Source organism: Aplidium turbinatum, chromosome 7, assembly GCF_918807975.1.
Source record: "Aplidium turbinatum chromosome 7, kaAplTurb1.1, whole genome shotgun sequence".
NCBI lineage: Eukaryota > Metazoa > Chordata > Ascidiacea > Aplousobranchia > Polyclinidae > Aplidium > Aplidium turbinatum.
The window spans coordinates 25266317-25293293 of NC_137478.1; the positions used below are offsets into that span (position 1 = coordinate 25266317).

Here is a 26977-nt window from a genome sequence, read left to right on the forward strand (position 1 = left end):
TGCAATCTTGTGCTGTTGTATCCAAATCTTGTGCTTTTTTTTTCATAAATCTTGTGCTTTTTCCATATTTGCTGTGGCAGCATTGGGCGTAGACACCAGGCGGTTCAAGGGAGGCTTTAGCTATCACACAAAGGGCTTTTGACTTTTGCGAGTGCATTGTTATTCAGGGAGCTAAATATGCTTAATAACAATAAATTTAAACTAGGCACTGCAGTTTTTTCAGAGAAGTTAAAGTTTTTATGTGTGAAACTAGATTAGCCTGGCAGTAAAGCTGCAGAGGCCACCAGGCTAGTGTGTTAGGGATGCAACCTAGTTCGTACCCTAAACAGTTCGTACCCTGAAAAGATCAAGAGAAAAAATTAAAAAAAGCGAAAGTCGCTGATCGCAGTTTCTGCAAACATTTTAAAATTTTCCCCCTGAAAAGATCGAAAGAAAGGTAGCACAAAGCCGAAGTCGCTGATCGCAGGACATGGCAGACATGACCTCCGGAATGACCTCAAATGTCTGCCAAAGCCAACCCATTGGTCGGTCATAAATGACCGCCGCAAAATTCTTGACAAATGTAGAGCTAATGCAGCAAAAATATATTTTAAATTGGAATTGTTACAATTGTTTGTTTAACGCGAACGAATACGGAGCTGATACAACAATAGTACAGGCAATTGCTTTAAAGATCACATTAGAGTGGTGTGGTTAACGAGCTGATGGCAAAAGTAGCCATTTTTACATAATTTCAACGCCTTGCAATGTTGCCTTGAAATAAAGTTGTCTGAACTTTTCTGTAGGATATGTATTCTAATTTTAACAATGAGGATTATTGCGTTACATTGATTGTTTGTTAAAAAGAAACGTCACAGAGAAGCAAGTCTCCGCTGGGTTCCGCGCGTGCTTAGGCGAATGTGCAAGCCTTAAAGCAGCCGGCGGCCATGGACGTTAAGTAGGAGAGCAAGTCTTTTAGGCGCAGACAGTTAGGCGCCGGTCAAATAGATGCGCACCACATTGGAAAGTTTGGCCTGCGCGGGGGATAAATCCCCCGCGCACTTCAATTTCCAGCCGCGGTGTCAGCCGCGCAATTCACGAAAAATCACAAGCACAGCCGCGCAATTCACTAAAAATCACAACCTCAGCCGCGCAAAATCGCTTCGGCCAGCCGCGAGAATGCAACTAAATAATCGCAACAATTCTATCGTTTTATGCAAAAATCACTGGTGAGTTTTTGTTGAATCGAGAAAATCAACAATTTATGTTCCATTGTTTCACCTTATGTGACGTAACAACGAAAATTGCCCACCCTCGCAGTGCTTCCACTTTGAAGGATTTTATCCCGAAATTGGGATTTTTCAACGCTTCGAAGGATAAAAAAAGGAAATGAAGATCGGAAGGATTTTTTAAGGATTTTTAACAATTTTACAAGGAAATTTTGTCTTAAAAAGGGAATTGTTGTTTTTAGCACTTTTAAAGAAAATATTATTAACATTCCCTTTCAAAGGTTCTAAAAATGATTGGAATAACGATGATCAGCTGGTTTTCGTCGTCACTCGCCACCAGGAACCCCTTCTCACTCCCTTTCCCATTCTCGCCTTTCTATCGCTTGATTTCTATTTTCGCCATTTTGGGAATTGGACGTGAGTGCAGTGAGTGAGTTAGTTCTCAATTCTTTTAGTTAAAATCAGGTAATCCGTTGATTTACAGTTGAACTTGAGTAGCAATGACAAAGTTCACTGAGCTTCGACGTAGGCTACAGTTAGGCATGATAAGCTTAAGCTAGTGGTATCCTTCCGGTTTAGAAAAGTTAGTTATAGCCTAGCCTATGCTAACCTATTATGCTGTCATAATAATAGAGCTGGCTAGGCTGTGTATGTGTAGGCATTTAGCCTAGGCCTACAGCATAGATACTGTACACAGACTGTGAGACTGAGTCAGTATCATGAATAGGGGCCTAGTATCTTGAAGTTTTTCACCAGTCTCAGATCATTGTGAAGACGTTGCTGACAAAGAGAAAATTTTGGGGAATATTTGCATCCCCCCGCCAAACTTTTAGGGGGAATAATTCTTCTCTCTCTGGGATTTACGCCTATGATGGCTACCCATTGACAAACTGGTGTCGTTATTTAATGATTTTCATATTTTTCAGACGTACGGTACTTAATACTTATTCTTAAACGGCGATCAAAACAGGATATTTGTGGAGGAGTAAGTAAAAAAAGAACGAAAAGCGGACATGAAAAAACGTTGATGTCCTTTTGCTTAGTTTGCTTTGAGCAAAACAAAAGTAAATTTTGGTTTGGAAGATTCAATACTTCAACATCAAAAGCACACATTGGTTCTGTTCACAAGAATTGCAATGTCTCAACGGACAAAATTGTCTCAGAACACAGCCCGCTAGCAAAAGAGGCGTTGAAGGCTTATCAACGTACCCTCACTTCCAAGTAGGCCTAGCCTAAGTCTGGTAAAATGCCGTACGTTTTTCTGCTGAAGTGTGGTCAAACTATGTTTCTGATTTCAACTTTGTTTTAGCTTAGCCTTGTTGCTAACAAATATTTTTTAGTCTGTGCCGAACCATCATTTTCTGCCCCGAAGCGCAAACTGTTTCTTTGAACAGGACAAACTCAGAGAAACAAGACAATTTATGTAACATTCACGAATTTTACAGTAATATAATAACTCGACGACCAACGTAAGACTGTAACTTATAGATTTATAGAATGTATCTTGTATAATAGTAGGCTATAATGATAACAACTTTTTAGGAGATTGATTACATGTCGCGGCTGATTCGGTTAATGATTTCGTGTCTACTTCCACTTTTTAGGAAAGTAACAAACCCGAAAACAGCAACATCCAAATCCAATCCGGCATTCATTGATTTATCGAAATCACCAACGAAACCACTAAAGAAGTTACCACCGCCTGATTCAACGTGGATGATGCCTACCAGGATTTATCGATGCAAAAACATGAATAGCCTACCCTGCCGCCTTCATATCTGGCTCTTGAGTGTTTAAAATAACATTAGACGTAAATTTTTTGCTATTATTGTGGTCTCCCTGTGTACAGACTGTAAGCTACTAATTTCATTACCGTACTATACTCTACCAGTTAGCCTACAATTACAGTGTAACCAGACGCAGTAAGTTATAATATGATGAAGATGATATTAAACAGTGCATTTATGTAAACATAAATTTGCAAGTTATAATGCCAAAGTTTGAAGTACAGATGCCAAGCAAAATTTGTCTCCCCCGAACATTTTGACTATTTTTGACCAAAAATAGCCCTTTTTGGTAGTCATTTTTGAACCAACAATGTCAAAATTTTTCCTCAAAATTGGCATGATCAGTGGCGTACGCAGGGGGGGGGGGGGCATTGGGCCATGTTCCCCCCGTTAAAAATGTTTTAGTAGTTAACGACGTAGATTAAGGCATTTAATATATTTTGCATTGCTCTGTCAAAGCAATTACTGTAACAATGTTGTTTTATAGACTAAGCCAATACTAAATACACAGCCCAATCCACCTACCCCACCCCAGGTATGCCAATGTAGCATAGTGTTCTGTAAGCCTATTATAACTTAGTGATTAGTGAGAGAGAAATGGATAAAGTCTAAACTAGGGATATCAATGGCCAGTGGCATAGCCAAGGGGGGGGGTTACAACCCCACTTTGGCACGCGTGTGACATCACGATATTGAGAATGATGCTTTCAGTCTCTTTATGCTTGGGAATGATGGTTTCAGTCTAAAAAAAATTGCCTAATTTTAAACAAAACTGCATTAAAAGAGCGAGTTTTGCCAATACCAAACATCTCAGCCAGGAATTAACAACAAGAAAGTATAGAGACTTAGCTTTATTTCCGAAAAATGCCGAAGAAAACATGATCTTATCCTTTTGCTATGCCACCTGACAGCACCATTTTACAGGAATATTCATACCCACATTTTTGTTGAAAATGCTCTCAGAATGCACCAAATTCAAAGTAATTTTTCAAAATTTTCTGGGGGAGGCCCCCCAGACCCCCCGCCGTTGGGTGTCGTTTCAAGAGAAAATGCCGTCGGGCTTCGCCCGCCGGTCGTCGAAACCCCCCCTTTCAAAATTCTTGGCTACGCTACTCTCAATGCCCCCCCTTGAGAAAATCCTGCGTACGCCACTGGGCATGATGTTAAGTAATATTGGTTTTACTTCGTAATCAGCTAAATTATTGTTAAAGTGAATGGTTTGGTTTGGTTTTTGAATGGTTTTTGTATCTTTATCCTCGGACTGACAAAGCCTTGATAGGTTATTCCTGGTACTTGTTCGCATACTTGTAGAGGCTCTTGACGCAGGGCCGGTTACCGAGATTGGCAGAGTGAAGTTTTCCGATTGTTGAAGTGTTGTTGCGGAGAAATTATTCCATTCACTAGGTGCCGCTGAATGGAGAGCAGTCCTGAAATGCGTTGCTCAAGCGCACACCCCGAGAGTCGAACCAGCGCCGCGTGATCTTGAGCCGCAATTTATTGAAAAAATTTGTCCAAAATGTACAAAAGTTGCAATATATCGCTCATAAAGTTGTTGGATTGGGGGACGGGCCCCCTAGCTATGCCCTTACACACTGCTCAATATTTCAAAAAACTGTAAGGTACTGTGCACGCCATTCTTAATATTTTTATGTAGCCCCATGTCTTGCGCACTGGTCGAATCATGCAAGAGCGCTGCAGCACATTTAAATTACCGAACCGCAATGAAATTACGTGCGAAATAATGTTTTCTACTGCAACGCCTAACGGTCGTCGGTAGCGTTGTTAAAAACAAACAGGAAAAATTTCATTGTTTTCAAGAAACAAAATTTAGTTTTGGATAGAAAGTTCAGTTCAGTTGTTTTTATTTCTGACCATCATATCAAAATTTTACGCATTTAAGTTAAAAATTGTTTTGTGCCATGATACGTAGCCTAGATTAAAAATAAATGATGGAATGATGATGAAAGACTTTCTTCCATCCCATCATCCAAATCTTCAATTCCATCCTTGGATCTTCCATCCCAAAATATGCCTCCCATGCCTTGCTCCTATGGCACGTTAAATCAAGTCACAGCTTATGTTATACTAGTGGTTCTCAAACTGGGGTCCGCGGTCCTTTTGGGGTCCGCGAGACAATTTTCTAGGACCACGAAGCACCTTCCAAAAAAATAACACAATCCCGAAGAAAAAATTTTTGTGGAAAGTAAAAATTTTCAGGCAACTTGTTTTCCAAACCAAACTTAAAAGATATATTTTAGTAGCCTAAGCTGGCTTGGCATCCCTCACACAGTTTTTTAAGCCTGGCCTTTTGTTTGCTTGTGATAGCCTTTGTTTCGTTTCTATCCATCGCCTTTGTGACATCAAGGAGTGCAAAGTAGTGACGTGCTCCTACAACACTAGTGTTTACCAGATCAAGAACAGATTTACGAAATATACTTGACTAAAAGGAAGTACGGTAGGCGAAGTTGATAAAGGCTGGTTATTTTTATTGATTTAAGGTTTGAATTGAATGCTTTTCCGAACTTTTAGCTTTTTTAGCTTTATTCAGATATCAAAAAATGTCGTAGTAACCTATGAGAAAACCAAAAAATACACCTACACAACAAGTTGTCACAGTAGCCTCCGCACAAATCAGTGATGTCACGCATGATAGCGCTACCAACATCAGTGATGTCATATGTCACGCATGATTGCGTCGACCTGTGGATTATGTTAAAGCAGGGTTAAAATGCCAACCGTGGGATCATAGATACTGTGGTCAAGATTAGCGCAGTTATTGAGCTGTTATGCTATTTCCAAAAGAAGCTCAGCGAGGCAGGACAGCATTGCAATTGCAAAGTTAAGGTTTCAGTAAGCGTTTTCCTTAAGTTTTTGTGAATAATTTTCAAACGCGCAATTTCCAGCGTTTGATATTGACAACCGCGCAATTTCCAGCCTTTGATGTTGACAGCCGCGCAAATGCAGCAGCTGAAACTCTTCTCCCCCGCGCAATGTTCAAACTTTCCAATCTGGGATGCGCACACTGTGGCGTCTGGATATTTAGGTGCGGAGCACTGTGGCGCCCGTTTATTTAGGTGCTATTCTTATTAAAGTCTGCAGATTGTATCAGCTTAGCAGGTAGGGCAATGCTTTTCACACAAATGTTGTATTGAACAGAAAAATATGTCATAGCTTCCGTGAGTGAAGCTGCTTAAACTGGCAATGCTTTTCACACAAAATGTTGTATTGAACAGAAAAATATATTGTATTTTAATGCGCGTGTTCGGCATTTATTTGTTATTAGTCCGGGTTTCAAGTTTCCGAACATGACTGAGTTCACTTTTAGTGAGTCAAATAAAAACTACCGGTACACTAAACAACGCTAAAAAATATCCCGTAGCCTATATTCAAGCGGGTGGTAGGCTTGAGTGAAGAGTAACTTAGTTTTCCGTCAAAACCCGACTAGGTTAAATAACGAGCAAAGTCGCACCATTATGCTTGCAACTTGCAGCCAGGGTTCATATAACCTATAGAAATGTATTCATGTACTAGAGCGTTGTCTCATACGTACTCGGCACACGACCAATCCATCCCGAGTAGAAGTAATTGCGAATGATAACAGATTAAGTAAGGTTCCATCTGGCTGCAACGTGTGTTCAGGATGCATAGCAAATGTACTGTGTAGATGTGGTAATATCAAGTCAAGAGTAGTAGAGCATTGTCTCGCACCTCATCTCTACACGTCCGCAGGGCTGCAATTTTTTCCTTTTTCGGTGACGAAGTCACTCGACACGCGCCATCACTATTCGACAAATGCCGTGCCTTACGGAAAAAAAAACGAAAGGAAAAAAAACTGAGAGAGGACTAAACATCGTCAGGTCGAGGAACAATCGGGGGGGGGGGGCATCACGGGATGCAATCATAAGAGTGCTGACTTACGTAAACTTTCCTTCGCCAGGTACTTCAAAGCAACGTTTCGTGCTATTCGACACAACGGGTTTCTTTTATAGATGAAATAACCTAGGCTACGTTGAGTGGTCAACGTCTATGCCAGTTTGTATTTTGCCGTTTTGAGCTAAATAACAATATTGCTCTGGTAAAATGACTGTTGCATACTTGCTATGAAAGTTATTCACATGTAGAAAACAGCTTAGTTTCCGACCAGACGTTTAGAAATACAGATGAAAAAAGCCGCTATTTTTATGGAAAGGAACATTTTGAACACTGCGGGAAAATGCTTTGATTGAAGTTCTAATGCCTGGCATCAAATATTTCGCCACACACGTTTCGTGCTATTCGACACAACGGGTTTCTAACTTTCTTCGAAGTAGGCTACTTTTACTTGTCAACGTCTATGCAAGTTTGTATTTATGTCTGACTTATGCACTTGTTGTTCCAAGAATGGAGATTTTTTTGCAATGTGAATAAGGAATAGTAGACAGATAAACACGGTTGCAACTCGACTTCCTTCCACTAAAAAGGTTTCTGTGATTATGTAATGGGCGATTTTGCACTTGCATTCACAAAAGCACACAACCCAGCTAGCAAAACCCGTCATTTTTACATTGATTCAACGTCTGCCGACGTTGAATCGAAAAAACAAGAAGCAAAAAATATACTAGAATAGTCTATCACGACCGCACTGTTTGATTTGTTGTGATGTAATAGTACCAAAAGTAGCGATACACACGCTGTTATGTTAATTCACCTTAAATAACTCAGGAGGGGAAAGTAAGTTAATTTTGGGTTACCTTTAAAGTAAGTTAACAGCAGAAATCGATTTAAATTTCTTGGAGAATTATATTACGTAGGCTACCCAGACAGCAAAAATCATCATTTTACATTGACTCAACGTCTACAGACATGAAGTCAATGCAAAAATAACAAATTTTGATGCCTGCTCATCAATGCCCGAAAAGAAATTTACGTTTGTTTTACGAAAATTGACTCAGCATTTTTAAGTGAACCTATCGAAAGCTGGAATGACAATGAGACTTACAAAATTGCAAAAACAATTGTGAATAACATCAGTGTGGTTAATGACACAGCAGAGCGAGGAGTCAAACTGGTCCTGGATTTTCATGGGACTGCTCTCAAGGAAGAACGATACCAAAACATTTTACAAGTAGTAGAGAATTCCCGAAAAAAATTACGGTACCAAACCAAAGAAATAGGAAAATAGATTCAACGTCATAGTATCTGACAATCTACTGTAATTGCGAGTTTACTGTTTCATTACCTGTGTGACCTTTATGATGTGAAATTCGTGTAAGGTTATTGCTGTACAATATCTATCACTACAATAGATGTTGCACTGTTCTTTGTTTGTTTGTTTTCAATGATATACATCTCAATGAGTTGCATTTGTTGAAACTTTGCATATTTGAAGTCAAGTCCAAGCGGTTACGTTAGCTTAAACTTATGAAAAGCAGGTTTTCTGCCACCTAGTGGCTAGAATCTTTAAAACTAGCAGCAAAAATGAACTCACCACCCTTGAAAATGGGGGGTTAGACACCAGTTTTGCTTCAGTCGGGTGAACATTTAAGGAGATAATTGTTGTTATGTTTTGGCCACTAGAGGCAGTATTGCGCTAAGGGAGAGTACAAAACTGCCCATATTTCTGCTTTCCATTGGCCAATTCAGATAATTTTTGTTTTAAATTATGCAGAATGAAGAGGGGTATGTTTCCAAAGTAAATATGCAGTTGTATCTTGTAAGAAGCTCCATCTAATGGCGATAATGTGAAGAAAATGCTGTTAGTCCGCTTAGAAAATGGCCGAGTGGGGGGGTTAAACTTTGTCCAATCAAAGTGAAACTTTGCAAAAGTTGTTTTCTAAGATAACCTCATAAGCAAAAAAATGTTCAGGCTTTTTGCTAAAGGTTGGGGGCAAATGGTGCAGTTGGTGCACCCTTAGTCGGATATAGCGATATTGACAGGTATCATGTCGGAAAATGCTTAATATAACAAAAACGGTCAGGCTAGTGCAAGTAAGAGGTTTATTTTTGAAATCTACACAAAATTTCAGTCTAGAAACACTTGTCAAACCTTACTGACCCAGACAGTCAAATAAATCGACCTGGCTCTCGCTCTATAAGCTAAGTTTAAAGGTTTTGTGTTATTAGGTCGCCCCATCATTGCCGAGTGTTCAATTCCGCGTTTGCGGTAGACATGCCCGATAAATGTCATTTGCCTTTTGTTGATAGTTGTGATGAGAACTCCAGGGGTGCACCCAGAGCGTCTCCACACTTCTTCGTTAGTGATCTTATCCATCCTGTTAATTCCCATCCTACAAATGAACCAAATTTCAGCACTGTTGATCTTCTTCTCTATCTTCGGGCATACAGTCCAGGATTCACAGCCATATAGCAGAACTGACCAAATGTACACATGTAAAATTCTTTTTCTAGTGTTTAGAGAGATTGAATTAGATTTCAGTATTTTGGCCATTTTGATGAAAGCTTGTTTGGATTGTGCAATTGATTAGGTTGTGTTTTATGTAGCATTTGTTGAACAGCTTATTTGATGTTTATTAGATAGCCTACTAAGATACCTTTAGTAATCCAAGGTTTTTTATACAGTTTGGACTTATTTCTACTTAATGGGAAATGTTCTTCAATGGTTGCTTTCAAGATGTAAGTAAAGTTACTGTTAGTAAAGTTTTCATTTGTATGTATTAGTTGTTATTTCCAGTTTTTGCATGGATGTTGACAATTGGTCCAAGACTTAGAGATGTACCGATATATCGGTATCGGTGATATCGGCTATTTTTTGAGTATCGGTATCGGCATCAGTATCGGCAAAATTTGGCCGATACTGTGGCCGATACTAAACACGTAAAAAAAGGCCTTTGCTGCGGATTTTCTGCAGAACCAGATATATAGATTTTTTAAAGTAGTAACTAACATCACATTGAAGTAGAAAAATAACCTGTTCAAATTTTTGATACCTCACACTCCCATGACTTCATGCGTGCACCTTTTGACATTGTTTGCTTACAGTGATTCTTTCACTCAAACAAAACGTTTTCTTTCAGCAGATTTGCGTTGTTCGATTCTTAAGTTGTGAAGGAGACTCAATTTCTCCAATATTTATCATTTGTGTTTCTTTTTTACTCTCAGCAGAGGATAAAACCAGGCCAAGACTACCCAGGTAGCAAAAATGTATAATTTTGCATCGTTTTTACCTTTCAATTCTTGTCGATGTAAATTCTTGCTACAAAACGGCTGCCTTCTTCTTCTTTCGTTTGAGACTAGATCAAATTTCAGGGCAGGTGGTGGAGAGCCAGGTGAGTGTAGCTTCCAGCGTTGCTATACCATGCGTTCCATTTGGTGCCTTGTAGATGGGACATTTGAGAAAGACATGGTCGGCAGTCTGTTCCTCCGCGCCGCATTCGCAGGCCGATGAGGGAGCCAGACCTCACTTGTGCATGTTGGCATGGAAGCGACCGACTCCGGTTCGGATTCTGTTGAGCTTGACCCAAGTCGGCCGAGGCAGGTCCATACCAGGGGGGCACGCCACCGGGTGGGGTATAAAACCATGTAGTTTCGTGTCGGTGGCGCACCATGCTGCATTCCAAGTATCTTCCATGAAGTGTGCTGTGCTGATGGCATGATCGGTGAATGGATGTAGTAATTCAACAGCAGCTAACGGCTGCCGAGAAACATATAGTTGATTGGATGGTCTAAATGGCTAGCGTGAAAGCTACACCGTTATGGTTAGCGAATCGCAACAGCTCGCTGTACTAATGAGTGCTCAGCCTTGTGCTGATAGCCGGGAAGGACACTCCTTTCTTCACAATGAGGTTGTCATCTTAGGCGCAACAAGATCATTTATGGATTAGTTTAGTGAGGATTCGTAGTCCCATTGCTTTCATTTTGAGCCTACCTGGGTAGTCTTGGCCTGGCAAAAGCTTTTCAACCACACGACAAGCGCCCTTAGGTTGCACATTACTTGTCAAATAGTTTTTGTACAACTACACAAATCACTTGGTTTACATTTTACATCTTATTATCAATTATGATAGCCTATTTGGAGAGTTTGCGCAAACACTTTATTATGATGTAATGTTTCTTCCCTTATACCCCACTCCTCAATTACGGTGGCCTTTCATTACTAAAACCTACTATTATGACACAACAATGTGGTTGAGATTGGATTCTTGAATCTTTAATAAATTATGCCAATTGAAAGCTTTTTTTAATAGTTTTATGCAAACAAGGTAAAACTTAGCATTTGATATAATTCCTTGCAAATACCAAAATTGCTTCTTTTTGTAACACCAAAGTATCGGCCAAAATATCGGTATCAGTATCGGTATCGGCCTAAAAAAGTGATATCGGTATCGGGATCGGTATCGGCCAAAATATTGGTATCGGTACATCTCTAGTCCAAGTACTTGGCCACATTTTCTTCATTTATATCTCTTGTCATAATTCTGTTGAGCTTTTTCTCACATAGGCCTATCTCGTTGTTAATTGTTAAATATGTTGGGAGGTGATCGGATATATATGTCATAAGTTAAGATGTATGGAATGGTTGATTCAGAGTTGTTAGTGTAGACATGATCCAAGAGTGTTGATGGAGTTGCAGTAATTCTAGTCACTTTGTCGATGATATTTTCACATCTAAGGCTATTTAAAGTTACAATATATTGCTTATATAACATTTTTGTCAGTATCAGAAGTTTGTTGGTTGATGTTAAAGTCTCCAAATATATATGTAGTAACGTGCATTTTCAATAGCCTGTAGCTTGTATAGTATTAGTTTGCAGACTTGTCTAAAAAGTCATCGTACAAAGTCATAGTACACCTACTTCAACAACACCTACTAAGGATGTACAGTAGGGTGGAGTGAAAATAACTTTTTCGCGAAATTCAAAAACATAGCCCCCTAAAAAGTTGCTTTTGTTCATGAAAAACGCATTTGTGAAAAAAAAAAAAAAATAAATAATGTCTTGGTAAATCTCAATCCACAAATCAAAGATGGCCGCCAACTTTGCTTGAAAATACAGTAAATTCACCATAACTTTGCCAATACTTGCCCAATTTTCATCATATTTCAACAAGGTTTCCTCGTTCATGTCATAAAACACTAGAAATACATATGAGGACAGTGTGAGCAAATTATGACGTCACCAAATCCAATATGGCCGCAAAATTCAGTTTTTCACATTTCCTATCCAAGTTACACACTTCTTTTTCGATTTGCTCCAATTCCAGAATATATTATTATTGCAACATAATGTGATATTATGACGTCACGAAGTTTTTTTTTCCAGAATATGCTTTACTAATTCAAGTGCATGTTATTCTGTTTAAGATTGAGTTGCTTACGGTTTAGGTTTAGTCAGTTAATATGGCAGTATTAAGGAAAAATGCATTCTGTGTTATCCTTGGTGCATCAGCTGAGGTGCCAGAGAATATGCTTTCGACGTATCGAGATATAATAAAATTCTACAGTTTCACTCAGCAGAGAATGAAGAATGAATTGAGGACGAATCGCCCACATAAAGAAATATCAGGAGTAGTACTAAACTAGGTAGCAGACTTGTGGCACAAGGCATCAATCCCTATTGTGGCGTATCTTAGGATGGAACAAATGATGAACTCAATCTACAAGCAATACAGGCTTATTCTGAAGAACTATAAGCGAGATAAAGACAAAGATAGTTACAAAAAAAGACTTTGCAAGTTCAAGGAGAAAGCTGACCATCTATTTGACGTTTCGGCTTGCAAGTGTGCTAACTTGTATAACTGCAAGTGTGAGAAAGAGTGTAAATTGCCTAATGTCGAAAAGGAATTTCTGATAGATCAACAAAATGCCAGGCAAATGATTATTGGTAGTGTTGATAAAGCAGAAACACAAAAGCTAGAACGAAGAAACAAAAGGAGAACAATAATGTTAAAGCATTGTGAAATGACCCCAAGAAGTTGTGCAACTCAGTTGTCTGCATCATCTCAGGTTTATCATAGTCACAGTAGCAGTGACACAGAATGTCCTAACAATAGTGGTACATATATAGATGCTTCCTGTCCAAAGAAGAGAAAGGTCTTCCTCAAATCTTTGCAAACAATGGCAACCATTTGTGACAGATATGGAGTCTCAGATAGGGCAGCGGCAGCCATAGCGAGTTCTGTTCTTGCTGATGTTCAAGGCGGCAACTCCTTGGTGATCGACAGAAGCAAAGTTCGAAGGGAAAGGATGAAGAAACGCACAGCTTTGTCAGGTGAAGCCAGCACAAAGATTACAGGTTTATATTTTGATGGCCGAAAAGATAAGACAATGTTTAATGCAAAAGAGATTGATGGCAAATTTCACCGTAAAATAATATCAGATGAACACATAACAATTATAGCAGAACCAGGATCATCTTACTTCGGGCATGTTTGTGCAAGTAACGGGACAGGGGCTGAGATAGCTTCAAAGTTGTTAGATTATTTAGAAAAAAGGGGGGTAGATACAAATGAACTCAATGTAATTGGTACTGATGGAACAGTCGTCAATACTGGTGTAAAGAAGGGAGTCATTCGATTAATTGAAGAGTCACTAGGTAGACCATTAATGGTGTATCTGCCTGTTGCATACAAATGAGATTCCTCTCAGGTATCTTTTTCAGAAGATAGATGGTCCAACTACGGGCCCCCATGGATCTGCAGGACCAATCGGCAAAGCCGTTCATACCTGTGACCGTCAACCACTGGTAAATTTGGCAAAATACCTTGTGATTTAGAGCACATACTGCAGCCCAAAGACTTAAGCACCGATCAGAAGTATCTGTTTGAAATCTGTCTGGCTATTAGCAAAGGTTGTTGCTCCTTGGACCTTTCACTCAAATGCCCTGTTACATTTACAATTAATCAAGCAAGATGGCTGACTTTAGCAAATCGCATATTGCAGTTGTATATTTCAACAGAAGCACCGTCCTTAGAATTGAAGACTGTTGTCACCTTTATTTTGAAAGTGTATGCACCGATGTGGTTCTCTATTAAAAAGGAATCTTTGTGTACAGATGGAGCAAAACATGTCTACAACATGGTAGACAAGGCCAGGTATCTTGAGGATGAGCTTAAGGAAGTTGTTATGAATGCTATCCAGAGAAATGCCTTTTTTGCGCATCCTGAAAACGTTCTGCTGGCAATGTTGGCAGACGACAACATCAGTATCAGAGAACTGGCTCTCAGGCGAATACTGAAGTCCAGAGAACGCAAGAGCAGCAGTACAGTGCGAGTTTTTAGAGTGCCAACCTTGAACCTTCACGCTAGGAATTATATAGAAATAATTGACTGGCAGACCGAAGATATCACTGAACCTCCCCACACCAAGAACCTTAGCAATGAAGATTTGATTAATATGATCAAAACAAATCCATTCACGATGAGTCCTCTCACAGTTGAAAGTTTTCCTTGTCATAACCAGGCTGTGGAACGTCATGTTAAGCTTGTGACAGAGGCTTCAGGCTCCGTTTGTGGAAAAGATAACAGAGATGGTTTCATCAGGGCTCGATTAGAGAGCAGGTGCAAAATGCCAAAGTTTGACAGCAAGGCTGATTTCAAAGTTTAGAATTTCAGTGAAGGTTACATTGAACAGGTCATTTTGGGGTGAAATTCATATCCCTTGGACTTCCCAGAATGCCCTTGGGCGACAAACGTATTCCATCCCCGGTTTGTCCCCTAAACGGTTCACATGTAGGACTGCCTCCACGTGGCGTGAACTGGAAACGTTAATTCTACGGGCTTAACGGCTAAACGTCCTATCCTACTCTGTTGCAATTGTTGAAGGTATTTTTAATTTCTAGATGAATACTATACTAAATAAAGCTTCCATCTGTATTTACTATTATCAAGAGGAACAATCGTACCCAAGACAGAACACAGGATAACACCATATAACTATCAAACGTTGGAGCAAATCGAAAAAGAAGTGTGTAACTTGGATAGGAAATGTGAAAAACTGAATTTGGCGGCCATATTGTATTTGGTGACGTCATAATTTGCTCACCCTGTCCTCATATGTATTTCTAGTGTTTTATGACATAAACGAGGAAACCTTGTTGAAATATGATAAAAATTGGGCAAGTATTGGCAAAGTTATGGTAAATTTACTGTATTTTCAAGCAAAGTTTGCTTCAACATAGATTGCTTCAACTATTGTTGAAGCAATCTATCTCTTTTGCTCTTGACTTGATGTTGAAAGGCTTTTTGCTTTGAAATGCTTGAGAAATCTGAACAGTTGTGTTGAAATCTATTTCAACTGAACAGTTATGTTGAAATCTAAACAGAATATGTTGAATCTATGTAAAAAAGGCTGATTTACTGTTTGAAGCACAACATCTGCTATTTGAGGTAGTTGCACATGAGTTTACAAGCTCATAGCGACCCCTACCGTGGTGGAAGGACGTAAGTTTGTCTGAAAATAGTCGCTTGATGGCAACAAAGCGCTGAAATTGTTTGAAGCAACGCTTTGAACGTGACGATCAATTGAAGCAAAAATATGCGTCAAAAATGCAGGAGTATCTAGAAAACAACCATGCAGACAATCATTGATTTAAATCAACCAACCCTGCATGCAGAGGTTGTAAACGAATGAAATAGTGATGATGAAGGAGGCCAGAAGCGTGTTTGGTACTTGCCACATCATCCGGTGATTCATCCCCGCAAACCAGACAAAGTCAGAATAGTGTTTGACTGCGCTGATCAGCACAGATGATAGATGATGGCTCTGCGGTAGTAAGACCCTCTCAGTTTGAGACCTGCCCGTCGTGTGGAATAATACCTTATTATCAATTATACCAATCTTAATGCAAAGAGATAAGAGCTTCCTCGCAGTAGCGCCGAATGCTGTCCATGTGTTTGTCAATGGTATTAGAATTGAAATTGAATTGAAAAGTCAATATTCAAGCCATAATTTTACCTGCAGTAAAATAATTTGTCAATTTTCTACCAATTATTTATTTCAATATGATTTCAGTGATTATAATACAATGTAATACAGTAGCGTATCCAATTAATTAGCTACGACCTTATAAAGTACACGTTAATTCGAACAGAAATAAGAATTTATCAAAAGTCTCAGTCATTTTAGAAGATCTCACCACCCGTTACAAGACCATCAATTACTTTTGACCTAGTGTTGACTCCACTGCTATGCATTCACGCCTTTGTTTTGTTCTTAATAGGTCACAGTGTGTCTATTTCGTTTTCTTTGCACGAACCGTAACTTGTTTCATACGAGACTGACGATGTGAGGGCTACGCCTCTCATGAAATTGATTTCTATAAAATATTGAGACTGTTGACCGATGCTTTGGTACTTAGACAGTGCAGATGTTTGTGTGTTGGGAAAATGTATCTCATCCCTCATTAGCATTTTAGGGGGGGGGGGAGGCGTTTACGCTATGTGTGCGTTTTACGTTTAGTTTATGTTGAAGTCTGATTACATGTTGAGATTCAAATAAAGCTGTCTGCTTTTGTGTGACAGTTCGTCCAAGATAGTTTGAGGGATTCCGCGAAACATTACAGATGTAACATCACTTTTGTTAAATATATACCGTACATATAAAAGTTGTGTAAGCAGCCCTCGAAATTAGCTTCCATCTACGACGGCAAAAACATTGCCGTCGCCAAATCAGCAAACCTTGGATTGCGGCGGCAATTGCCGTATGCTTTAAAGTTTAAACAAACGAAATTGTATGCGCTTATTCTTCGTGTTTCATACGGCGGTAGCGGAGAGCATCACACAAGCTATTTTATGCGCTGACAATGCTCTTGTGAACTGTAAAAAGTTTGCAACCTTGTAAATACTGGCTTAATTGTTACGAAAAAGTTATTCTTTCATCGAATGCTTATTGTTTACCGGTGTCGTTGCGAATATAAATCATCGTGAAAGAAAATACAGTTAAAAAGTGGAATTTACCGGCTATAGGTTATTAAACAGAGGGAACAGAAGGAAAAGTTAGTGTGGTATTTTGCAAAATTTATAAACAATTTTATGACGGAAACAAATCGGAATTAGAAAAGCTACGGGGTCAAGTTAAAAAAGTAGAACAAAATTGGATAAATGGTTCTTCGGCAGTAAAATAATGCTTCCGATTATATGGCATCGCGCGTTCACGAACGGGCAGTTTTGCGTCTTCAAGTATTCCAGTGACGACGCGACAACCTCATCCTCCGATATAGCATCTGATGATTCCGATTCTAACTAGTTCTTTATCCAACAGACTTTGTGTTGCTCGCACGCAGTATCCCAATTGTGCCGAAATTATGTGAGTGTATACGTAAATCGAGCCAATCTTCTCGCAGGGAGCTAATAATTTGTTACCGGTACCTGTTTGAGCAATTAACGTTATTTTATGATGGTTCAACGTCGCTAGATGTCGAAAAACAAACGTAAATTTCTTCTTGGGCATTGTTGTTACCTAGGCAGCAAAATTCGTTATTTTTGCATTGATTTTGCGTCTGTAGACGTTGAATCGATGTAGAAATGATGGTTTTGCTGTCTGGGTGCGCAATATAACCAGCCTGGAAAATTATATCGATTTGTGCTGACTCGAACATTGAATCAACCCAAAATTAACTTACTTTCCCCCTGAGTTATTTGACGTGAATTAACGCAACAGCGTGCGTATTGCGTTGCTCGCTGTATCGCTACTTTTAGTATTATTACATCACAACAAATCAAACGATGCGGTCGTGATCGACTACTCTAGTATATTTTTCCTTTCTCGTTTTACATGTTGTGGTACAGTTTTGTCGTAATAAACGTTCACAACAATTGCCGACGCAATTTCAACTTTTGCCGTTTGGCCTTGGCAAAGTTTTTGCCTAGTAAAAATATGCTATAAAATATAATATTTTTGAAGACTGCGTGAGTGTTCACAGCAAGTAAAGTGGTCCGAGGTGAGGTCTTGGTACGATGTTTTTGCTGATTAAACTCCCGCTGCGAGTAAATAACACAGGAAGAAATTTTGAACAATTTTTGTCCTAATTAAGTGCTCGTTTTGCGGCGGCATTTTTATTGCCGTAGCAGAATGGCCATTATGACGTTTACGGCGGCATTTACCACGGCAATTGCAGAGTGCCGCCGCTAATTTCGAGGACTGTGTAAGCGAAATCAAAACTTTCCTATCTGGAAATTAGGTTGTCTGTTGGATTACAAAAAAACGTTTACATTCTCCCTTTGTCTGCAGCATCTGGAAAAAAACAAGTCTATTAACTTAATATACCAAACGCATGATGTGTAGTTGTGTTGTAACTGTTTATTATTATACGTTGTCGTATTCGTTGTGTTGGTTTGGTGTTTTTATTATAAAAGTTGAACAAAGCTTTGTCGAGCGGTTACGTTTGAACAAAAATGCTTTGATCGTACTTACTCAGCCAAGTCAGCAAAGCTGGTCTTTTTTACATTGTTTCAACGTCTGCAGATGATAAATCAATGTAAAAAGGACCAGTTTTGCTGGCTGGAACATAGAGCATAGTGTTATGTCACACAGAACTAGTAAACTCTTCAAAGTTTCACCAGAATTGTGAACAGTTGTAGGAAGCATCAGTTGTAATGTGCGTTGCAGCCTAGTCAGTAGTCAGCACAGACATCTTCCCAACAATTACGCCCATTCACAATAAACATATATATTTCACAAGGTAGATTTAAACGATCTGTCTTAGCCTGATGCTGCAAGTTTGCTGTGGCAATAGTAAGTTGCGCTAGCTTTCGGAACACAGTTCCCTAGTCATGTGCTATGATGAATGGTGTTGAAGTCAGTGAGTGGTTCTTAAGTGTGGTTGTTTACTTTACTATAATTTACTATAATTGCCCGAGAAAATGACGCGGTAAAATTACGTTTCAAAGAGGCCATATTCATCAGCAGACAAAATCCTAAAATCAACAACCGTGCCGAAAGGGAAGAACTACGTCATCTAATCTACTAATCAACTGAAAACAAATTTTGCAACAAAAAACGCCTAACAACACAGAAACTCAACAACCAGCAGCCTCAAGCTAAACGAAAGAACCACTCACTGACTTCAACACCATTCATCATAGCACTTGACTAGGGAACTGTGTTCCGAAAGCTAGCGCAACTTACTATTGCCACAGCAAACTCGCAGCATCAGGCTAAGACAGATCGTTTAAATCTACCTTGTGAAGTAAGCAACGATCATGCTGCTAAAAGCGAAACTCAATCAATTGCAAACATATATATATTTCTATTATTTTATATCTTTATAGTATATTCGAAAAAAAAAAATAATAAGGAAAAAGGTCTTTGCTTGTTACATTGACTCCGGCAAGGACAAAAATAAGGAAAAGGTTCTGAGCTTGTTACGTTTACTTTGGCGCCGTTTTGTCTGCGCCGTTTTGCCTCTGCGCCATTTTGTCTCTGCGCCGTTTTGCCTCTGCGCCGTTTTGTTCGCGCCTTAATGTCCTGCTTCGGTAAAATACGGTATTATTGTTGAAGTAATCTATCTCTTTTGCTCTTGACTTGATGTTGAAAGGCTTTTTGCTTTGAAATGCTTGAGAAATCTGAACAGTTGTGTTGAAATCTATTTCAACTGAACAGTTATGTTGAAATCTAAACAGAATATACATTTTGAATCTATGTAAAAAAGGCTGATTTACTGTTTTGAGTTCCCAAGCTCATAGCGCCCCTACCGTGGTGGAAGGACGTAAGTTTGTCTGAAAATAGTCGCTTGATGGCAACAAAGCGCTGGAATTGTTTGAAGAAACACTTTGAACGCGACGATCAATTGAAGCAAAATATGCGTCAAAAATGTAGTAGTATCTAGAAAACAACCATGCAGAGGTTGTAAACGAATCAAATAGTGATGATGAATTAGGTCAGAGGCGTGTTTGGTACTTGCCACATCATCCGGTGATTCATCCCCGCAAACCAGACAAAGTCAGAATAATGTTTGACTGCGCTGATCAGCACAGATGATGGCTCTGTGGTTGTAAGACCCTCTCAGTTTGAGACCTGTCCGTCGTGTGGAATAATACCTTATTATCATTTATACCAATCTTATTGTTCTTAATACGTCATAGTGTGTCTATTTCATTTTCTTTACACGAACCGTAACTTGTTTCATACGAGGCTGACGATGTGAGGGCTACGCCTCTCATGAAATCGATTTCTATAAAATATTGAGACTGTTGACTCATGCTTTGGTACTTAGACAGTGCAAATGTTTGTGTGTTTGTAAAATGTATCTCATCCCTCATTAGCATTTTAGGGGGGGGGGGGGGGGCGTTTACGTTGTTAGTTTATGTTGAAGTCTGATTACATGTTGAGATGCAAATAAAGCTGTGTCTGCTTTTGTGTGACAGTTCGTCCAAGATAGTTTGAAGGATTCCGCGAAACATTACAGATGTAACCTCGCTTTTGTTAATACCATACATATAAAACTTGTGTGAGCAAAATCAAAACTTTCCTATCTGGAAATTAGGTTGTCTGTTGAATTACAAAAAAACGTTTACATTCTCCCTTTGTCTGCAGCATCTGGAAAAAAACAACTATCTTAGATTCTGACAGTTTTCACACTCAAAAGGAGTCTATGCCTGTTTTAGCAACCTTTCAGTCATACAGTGGCGCCAATCTGTCTGAAATTGTGTTGTTTTTAACTTTCAACGCATCGGAAATTGCCTGTGTTATCGGATTCTTTCCAGTTGATTAATTATTGTGAGATTACATCTGTGTAGCCTATACATTGGCATAGCACAGTTTGACGTTGATTCGATGCTAAATGGGTTCGCTTGTTTGTAAAAGTATTTCTTTTGTGTCAATTTCTTAAAGATTTGTTGTATTTTGAAATACTGAGAATTAACGTTAACGAACGGCCTTTTTATGCTGTGACGTTTGGCTTCGATCACTGCAAGCTCGCGCGAGAAACTAAACTAGTCTCGCGCTTGCCTTGAGATGATCTCACATTTTTTGTAAGGCACACGATTCATTTTTGACCACATGGAGAAAAATTCGGACAGTTTTAGTTTGGTTTAGTTACAGAACGGTCGTTTCTTTTGCTCATCACCAGAATTGAGAAAAATGGAGAAATAAAACGAAAACGTGCACAATTGTTTCTTATTATTTGCACGGAGTTATAAACCTAGACCAAAGAAAGGAAAGAGAACTAGACCGTTTGCGCACAATGCACCTATAACGTTTTTGCATTCAGCATCAGCAATAGCCTTTTCCCTAATTCATGGTTTCAAATAGAAGAATGACACAAAACTGTAAAGTTTTTGTTCGAAGTAGAACTTCGCATTATTTCTTCAATTCAGCAATAAAGCTCAGCTACACGAGCATTCCTTGTTCGTTAGTTTCACACGTATTAATGGATAGAATTGCTTAGCAGTTTAGAAATTATTACTGCATTTGTTAACTGAGCTATTGAAATGAACTCTTGATCGTAATTTAAGAAAGGTTATGTTAGATTTTCTGGAGTATTTGATAATTATAATTCTAGTCTATTTAGTCGTACGACATAATGCTTAGGCGTATCACCCTGTAAATGAATTCTGGAAAAAAAAGGGTTGTCAACAACCGGTAAATAGGATTTTCATTTTATTCATAGTTTGTCTCATTTGTTAACCAGTTGTGCACCTCATATGAAATTTAATATACCAAACGCATGATGTGTAGTTGTGTTGTAACTGTTTATTATTATACGTTGTCGTATTCGTTGTGTTGGTTTGGTGTTTTTATTATAAAAGTTAAAAAAAGCTTTGTCGAGCGGTTACGTTTGAACAACGATTGCTCGTTTTGTGGATTAAATATAAATTTGAAAGTTAACAGATGGATAAAGCAAGACGTACCGTACTCTTTTAATTTGTGTTGGTTTGGTATTTTTATTGTAAAAATTGAATTGCTGAGAGTTGGCACAAAATAGTAAAGTTTAAGTTAGCGCCATAGGCGCCGGGTTTTGAAAATTGCCGGGGGGGCAAACTTTCTAGCCGACTGATTGCTTACATTCAAAATGCTGATGTTTGTTTGTCAGCATTGATGTTTGTTTGCGTCTATCTGCCATTGTATATCGCCAAGCTTTATAATGTAGGCTCAGGCCTCGAAATTCACGGCGGACATGTCCGCCGTCACAGCATGTGATGTCCGCGGGAAGTAACATCTAGATCGGTCATATTTGTCCGCCGAGAAATAGCACAAGAACTAGCGATACAAATCGTCATTGCATAGCATTCGAACAGTTGTTGCGATAATATATTTTCCAGCGCATTCTAGCGCGCATCTAGAAAATGTGAATCCTGTATCCCTTAGCTTCCATTCAAGGAGGAAAACTTTCGATTCTTACGTTGCTTCAACGATTGATGACATTGAATCAGCGTAACAAAGGTGAATTCTTCGCTAAGAATCGATAGGAGTTCAGGTACTTCTACACTAATCACGCGCAATTTAGTTCACGTTTTACGTCACAATGTCTGGCTTTGATCTCCGAGTAATAATGATACGGCAAGGTTGGTTACCGTACTAAATTAGATTATACGAGTAGGCTATAACCGCAAGATGCAACAAAACTTGTTAAGTTTTGGTATTACAGTAAGAAAGAAAAGACCCAAAGAAAATTCACTTTCGCTCATATGACACGCAAAAATAAACTTAAAGAAAAAAGCCTGTAAAACTTTGCACAGCAGAAAATAGCGTTGGTGTAGAAATTTTCCGACTCCTGCCCAGAGCATTGTGACGCAATAAGCAACACGACCTCGTTCGGTGGAACGATCGACGGCTAAAACTGGTGTGTCCGCCGTGAGACTTAATTTGTCCGCTGAGATAGCTGCTCAGACCGGACACGTTTGTCCGCCGTCAACAAAAACGAATTTCGAGGCCTGTAGGCTACTTCAAATTATATGCTGATCACTTTGAACTTTGGCTCTTAATACGAGTAGATACTAAACTGAGCAAACAGCACCTCGTTATTGACACTCCCAAGAAAAAAAAAGCGGAAGAAATCAAGAAAAACGTTTTTCAATCATTGTTTGCTTCAACGTCACCATGCTGGCGTTTATCAGCTACCGTACTTCTGTTTCTTTTGTTATCTTAGGAGCAGCGCTCTTGTTAACAAGTAGATCTTTTAAATGAGATCGATCCGCAATGAAGGTCAAACTAACGCAAATCTGAACTTAGAAACATTTGATTGGGTATAGTCGGCGCCTATGGAGTCGGCGCCTATGGTTAGCGCTGCATAAATATAATACATAATTTGAACTGGCTAATAATTCATTCGGCAAACGGGGCGTGGCTTATAATGAACACTCGAAATTGATCACTTTGTGTTTGTATTGTTTTGGTAAAAAGGCTTGTTGAGCGGTTACGTTTGAAGTTTACGTTTGTGTTTCGTTCTGAAAACAAGCTGTGAAATGTAAACTCTATTGGGAATGAAATGAAAATGTAACGAATCAAATGTAAACTCTTTTAGAAAATCATAAATCAAGCATCGTTGAGCAATTTGCATTGGCCTTGCAAGTGTAATATTAGAAACGTGCCTTCAAACTTTTAATTTTTTTGAGAACTTGCCTTTTTAAGTTTGTACCTTGTGTTTTGCATTTTGGCTTATGCGTTTTCTATGACCTCTTGATTGGCCGCTGTTAAATACGCTTTTCTGACAGCGTTGCGTCTTTTTCGAACTCGAGTTGTGGGCGTTCACGTTGCTAGTTTGTGTTGAAGTCTGAGTACATGTTGATGATGATATGATGCATTGCAACAGTTGGCTTGCAAGCTAGAAGTTCAACAACCCCAGCCGAGCACGACAGTGCCCGAACTAAATTAGAAGTGGAAGTATGACTTGGCTTTTTGGCAAAGCCCACACAAAAGGAAACCAGGTTGTGTTTAGTCTTTTGCGGTAAAAAAATGGTAAAAAGATAAATAAAATAAATGCAACTATTGTTAAAATTAAGTGCAACTCTCTCACGATTTTAGTGCAACAAAAACTTGCCCTACTAATGAGTAATACACATTGACTGGAAGTTGGCTGAGTTATGCTGTTTTTTTTTCTCTTTAAGTGGTTCAAAGTGCACATGTTTTCACTGTTGTGTTTTGAATTGATCATGGCTTACAGTGTAAGCCTTACACAAAAGGTGGGTAGAGAATGATATTAAGTTTATTGTATCTCTGCAATTTTTTTACAGCACTTCCAAAAAGCGCACAATATTAATGACCCCCAAAAGAGGCTAAGCCTGTCTGCCACGTCTCGCTTGGTGACAAGGAAGTTTGAAGTGAACATCTCGGAGTGTTTGTTTCATCTTGCCCATTTCGGTACTGCAGCCCACCATGATCCATGAATGCCCAATATACTGGCAGAAGTAAGTGTACTGTAGCGTAAGAACACGATACCATAAGGAGAAGAGGTGTTTCGTTGTGAAAAAAAGCTGTGAAATGTAAACTCTATTGGGTATAAAATGAAAATGTAACGAATCAAATGTAAACTCTTTTAGAACATCGAAAATCAAGCATCGTTTGAGCAATCTGCATTGGCCTTTCAAAGTTTCAAGTGTAATATTGGTAAGTCAATCGTTTTAGTGCCGCAGCTATGTGGGCGTTTACGTTGCTAGTTTATGTTGAAGTGAGCACATGTTGAGATTCAAATAAAGTTGTTTGTTTTGCATGAAACACGAGACGAAAAAGTTTACTAAAAGCCTAAAAGGCATACTGTAAATGGAATGACAATGTTTTGAAAATGGAATGCAAATACTAACTTGATCATACACTTGAAAATATACCTGTTGAAAGTAAAATCATTCATGTTTTTAAAAAATTTAAAAGTTGCTGACATCCGTAAACAGCCCTTGAAAAATAGTTACGGAGAGACGTTTGATTTAAGTTTTCGACTTGGACAATGCTCCCTTTTCACTACAATATCGCAACTTATCACCTGCTTTCAATTCGCTGTAAAACGCCCGTTTTCGTGTTGCAGATAAAACAAAAGATGCGCATATTCCCCGCCTTTGATCGGGTTTTTATGGCAACGGTCGTGTGTGTGCCATGCAGTTTGCGCGAGTATGCTCTAGTCATGCATCCAATAGGTTGTACTCAGACTACAATTTGTTGTTGCAGACGCAAGATGCAAGGCCGAAGAATGGAGCGAAACACTTTTCAATTGCCTGACGTCATGCAGAACTTAAATGCAGTGACTGCAGTGCGTTCGTATGTAATCTTCATTTCAATGTTAATAGATTATACAGACTACGTTTACCCTATGCAGAAATGATTTCAGGATTGTCAACCTGCATTTCGTTGAGATCTCCGCCACGACTAAGCCCTTAATGTTGTCACATGCCTTCAAGGAGGATGATTTCAAATTAATTAGTCGTAACATTGGTACGGTAGCAGTACAATAGGTAGGACTACTTTCAATACAACCTGTACAATCACCGACTAAATTACACAAAATTAAAGCTTATTCAAACCACTCATCTTTCAACAGGTGCAACGAAAGAAACGAGCATAAAGTTGCAGGAATATCACAAACCGGTGACCAAGATGTCCACATGACATGACACGACCAAATGAAGATAGACAAAATGGAGAAGTAAGCAATTTGAAGCACATATGAGCTTTTTACAATTTAGGCAACAGTAGCCTAATAGCTACGAAATGTGGAACCGTGTTGGTGCCGATTAACCCTATCCCAAAATTAAAGCTTATTCAAACCATTCATCTTTCAACAGGTGCAACGAAAGAAACAAGAAACTCCACTTCGTCGAAGAGAAGTCACCTTTAGCCCATGCGAGCTGCATGAGCTTTGTGATGCTTGAAGTGGAGAGGGCCCTCCCCGACATAGCAAAAATGAACTCTCATGACAAGCGCATGCAGCTCTTCAGGGAATGCCAAAGAAGCAGAGCCCAACGCCTCTGCAGTCTTGTGGTCGTGACTCTTGCAAAAACTATTGTTGTTGTAATAAGTGCTACATTTTGTACCCTTTATAGAATTGAATAGTACACGTAAGGATTTTCTGAACTTTGAGATGTTAAACAAAACGATGTATGTTATCGTTATACTATGTGCATATAGTCATTTGCCTTTCAATCCTTTCAATCAATATCGCAAAAGTGTTCCGCTTACTTTCACGACGTGGCATTTTCCTTGGTGGGAGGCACTGTCGAAGTCCTCCGACCGCGACCCTGCCTCCATTCAGCACCACTTTTGAAAGGTCTTTGGTATTACATGAACCGGTATTGCACACAAGTTGCTAAACTGCATTTCAATAGTCTTGTTTAAATTGTTTGTGGAATTTTCATGTCGGTTTGTATTTCAAGTTCATGATTTTATTTTTTCATGAAATTTTTTGCATAACGCCACATTTCAAATGCCTAGGTTGTTTTTACCATTTTTGATGACAATGTCCATGTTTCTTCATAGGTACGTAACGTAGTCCAGATAATTCGTTTTCGAGTGTTAATGTTAATTTCGCTAAACCCTTAACACCCCTAACCCACCTAACACCCCTTAACACCCCTAAATATTATTAGCAGGCAATTATTAATTGTATGCTGTTTTTTCCAAACCGGATATCGAAAGCGACTAATCGAAAGCGACTAATACATAGAAAATTAGCTTGGTAGAAAAAAAGGTGTTCGGAAAAACATTCTGAAAGAGGATAGTAAATCGCAACAGGTGATCATATAAAATAATATAAAAACAAAACAAAGTTGTTATTTTTAAAATACCTTTAAAAAACCATTGCTTGTGTATTACACAAAAGCAAGAATTTTTTAAATAATTAAACAAGGATTTCACAATTTTTATAATCTTAGAGAAATTTTCTCCCTCTTGTAAACAGATGGCGATGATATTTGAAATAACAGAAATGTAAGCGTTTAAATTTAGTGCAAAATAAGGACAACCCGAGTCTTCAGTTAATACGGGAATCTGGGCATGATTGGGTTAACTTAATTTCACTACAGACGTTGTTTTCCTGCAATGTATGATGTATTGTACTCTATAGGTTAGCTGGTGATGAGCTACATAAATTTTATAAACTAATTGTTTAGTTTTTACCAATAATC

At 38.9% G+C, this 26977-nt stretch overlaps 1 protein-coding gene and 1 long non-coding RNA gene across 5 annotated transcripts in view; one reads left to right on the forward strand and one right to left on the reverse strand.

The window, feature by feature from the left end:
• Positions 1-26977, reverse strand: part of LOC145774860 (uncharacterized) — a 42275-nt gene that overhangs the window by 8789 nt on the left and 6509 nt on the right. The gene's annotated exons all lie outside the window — the stretch shown is intronic.
• LOC145774861 (uncharacterized) lies at positions 9483-26501 on the forward strand. 4 transcript variants are annotated; one of them, XR_014290070.1, is made up of 6 exons: positions 9483-9607; positions 24101-24274; positions 24407-24473; positions 25026-25115; positions 25396-25500; positions 25640-26501. It is a non-coding gene; the product is annotated as an uncharacterized LOC145774861 (long non-coding RNA). The 4 variants fall into 4 exon arrangements; XR_014290069.1 differs by lacking the exon at positions 9483-9607 and adding an exon at positions 21122-21509; XR_014290068.1 differs by lacking the exon at positions 9483-9607 and having other exon boundaries at positions 23625-24274.